The sequence below is a fragment of the Calliopsis andreniformis genome, chromosome 11 (genome assembly GCF_051401765.1).
Source record: "Calliopsis andreniformis isolate RMS-2024a chromosome 11, iyCalAndr_principal, whole genome shotgun sequence".
Classification (NCBI taxonomy): domain Eukaryota; kingdom Metazoa; phylum Arthropoda; class Insecta; order Hymenoptera; family Andrenidae; genus Calliopsis; species Calliopsis andreniformis.
Window position 1 is genome coordinate 13,128,178 of NC_135072.1, and position 3,232 is coordinate 13,131,409.

A 3,232-nucleotide genomic window follows, 5' to 3' on the forward strand; every position below is an offset into this window, starting at 1 on the left:
CTAGGGCCTTAGAAGTCAACGCCCGAAGCATAAAATACAATATAAATATAACAGTTTTTCCATCGTATAGAACGAATAATAGCAACCAGCGTGAAAGTTACCGTCATTTCTACTTTCTGGGCAACCTAGGCTTCACCCTAGGGCGTTGCTCCAACAGATTGAATAGTTAGGGCCTTAGAAGTCAACGCCCGATGCATAAAACACAAAATTAATAGAACAGTTTTTCCATCGTGTAAAACGAATAATTGCCACCGGTGTGAAAGTTATGGTCATTTCTACGTTCCGGTCAACCTAGGCTTCACTCTAGGGCGTTGATTCAACAGATTGAATAGTTATGGCCTTAGAAGTCAACGCCCGATGCATAAAATACAAAATAAGTAGAACAGTTTTTCAATCGTGTAAAACGAATAATTGCTACCGGTGTGAAAGTTATGGTCATTTCTACGTCCCGGGCAACCTAGGCATCACCCCAGGTCGTTGTTCCACCAGATCGAATAGTTAGGGCCTAAGAAGTGAACGCCAGCAGAATAAAATACAATATAAGTTCAACAGTTCTTCCATCATATAAAACGAATAATTGCAACCAGTATGAAAGTTATGGTCATTTCTACGTTCCGGGCAACCCAGGCTTCACTCTATGGCGTTCTTCCACCACATCGAATAGCTACGGCCTCAGAAGTCAACGCCTGAAGCATAAAATACAATAAAAATACAACAGCCTTTCCATCCTATAACAGGAATAATTGCAACCAGTTTGATAGTGATGGTCATTTCTACGTTCCGGGGATCCTAGGCTTCACTCTAGGGCGTTGCTCCACCAGATCGAATAGTTAGTGCCTTAGAAGTCAACGCCAGAAGCATAAAATACAATATAAACACAACAGTTTTTCCATCGTATAAAACGAATAATTGCTACCAGTATGGAAGTGGTGCTCATTTCTACGTTCCGGGCAACCTAGGCCTCACTCTAGGGCGTTGTTCCACCAGATTGAATAGTTAGGGCCTAAGAAATCAACGCCAGAAGCATAAAATACAATATAAATATGACAGTTTTTCCATCGTATAAAACGAATAATTTCAACCAGTGTGAATGTTATGATCATTTCTACACTCGGAGCAACCTAGGCTTCACTCTAGGGCGTTGATCCACCAGATAGAATAGTTAGGGCCTTAGAAGTCAACACCAGAAGCATAAAATTCAATAAAGATGCAACAGTTTTTCCTTCGTATAGCAGGAATAACTGCAAACAGTGTGAAAGTACTGGTCATATCTACGTTCCGGGTAACCTAGGCTTCACTCTAGGGCGTTGTTCCACCAGATCGAACAGTTAGGGCCTCAGAAGGCAACGCCAGAAGCATGAAATACAAAATAAATAGAACAGTTTTTCCATCGTATAAAACGTATAATTGCAACCAGTATGAAAGTTAACGTCATTTCTACGTTCCGGGCAACCTAGGCTTCACTCTAGGGCGTTGATCCACCAGATCGAATAGTTAGTGCCTTAGAAGTCAACGCCAGAAGCATAAAATACAATATAAATCCAACAGCCTTTCCATCCTATAACAGGAATAATTGCAACCAGTTTGATAGTGATGGTCATTGCTACGTTCCGGGCAACCTGGGCTTCACCCCAGGTCGTTGTTCCACCAGATCGAATAGTTAGGGCCTAAGAAGTGAACGCCAGCAGCATAAAATACAATATAAATACAACAGTTCTTCCATCATATAAAACGAATAATTGCAACCAGTATGAAAGTTATGGTCATTTCTACGTTCCGGGAAACCCAGGCTTCACTCTATGGCGTTCTTCCACCACATCGAATAGCCACGGCCTCAGAAGTCAACGCCTGAAGCATAAAATACAATAAAAATACAACAGCCTTTCCATCCTATAACAGGAATAATTACAACCAGTTTGATAGTGATGGTCATTCCTACGTTCCGAGCAACCTAGGCTTCACTCTAGGGCGTTGTTCCACCAGTTCGAATTGTTAGGGCCTAAGAAGTCAACGCCAGAAGCATAAGATACAATATAAATATAACAGTTTTTCCACCGTATAGAACGAATAATAGCATCCAGTGTGAAAGTTATGGTCATTTCTACGTTCCGGGCAACCTAGGCTTCACTCTAGGGCGTTGCTCCACCAGATCAAACAGTTAGTTCCTTAGAAGTCAACGCCCGAAGCATAAAATACAAAATAAATAGAACAGTTTTTCCATCGTATAAAACGAATAATAGCAACCAGTGTGAAAGTTATGATCATTTCTACGTTCTGGCAACCTAGGCTTCACCCCAGGGCGTTGTTCCACCAGATCGAATAGTTAGGGCCTGAGAAGTGAACGCCAGCAGCATAAAATACAATATAAATACAACAGTTCTTCCATCATATAAAACGAATAATTGCAACCAGTATGAAAGTTATGGTCATTTCTACGTTCCGGGCAACCTAGGCTTCACACTATGGCGTTCTTCCAACACATCGAATAGTTGCGGCCTCAGAAGTCAACGCCTGAAGCATAAAATACAATAAAAATACAACAGTCTTTCCATCCTATAACAGGAATAATTGCAACCAGTTTGAAGATGATGGTCATTTCTACGTTCCGGGCAACCTAGGCTTCACTCTAGAGCGTTGCTCCACCAGATCGAATAGTTAGTGCCTTAGAAGTCAACGCCAGAAGCATAAAATACAATATAAATACAACAGGTTTTCCATCGTATAAAACGAATAATTGCAACCAGTATGAAACTTATGGTCATTTCTAAGTTCCGGGCAACCTAGGCCTCACTCTAGCGCGTTGTTCCACCAGACTGAATAATTAGGGCCTAAGGAGTGAACGCCAGCAGCATAAAATACAATATGAATACAACAGTTTTTCCATCATATAAAACGAATAATTGCAACCAGTATGAAAGTTATGGTCATTTCTACGTTCCGGGCAACCTAGGCTTCACTCTATGGCGTTCTTCCACCACATCGAATAGCTACGGCCTCAGAAGTCAACGCCTGAAGCATAAAATACAATAAAAATACAACAGTCTATCCATCCTATAACAGGAATAATTGCAACCCGTGTGAAAGTGATGATCATTTGTAAGTTCCAGGCAACCTAGGCTTCACTCTAGGGCGTTGTTCCACCAGATCGAATTGTTAGGGGCTAAGAAGTCAACTCCAGAAGCATAAGATTCAATATAAATATAACAGTTTTTCCATCGTATAGAACGAATAA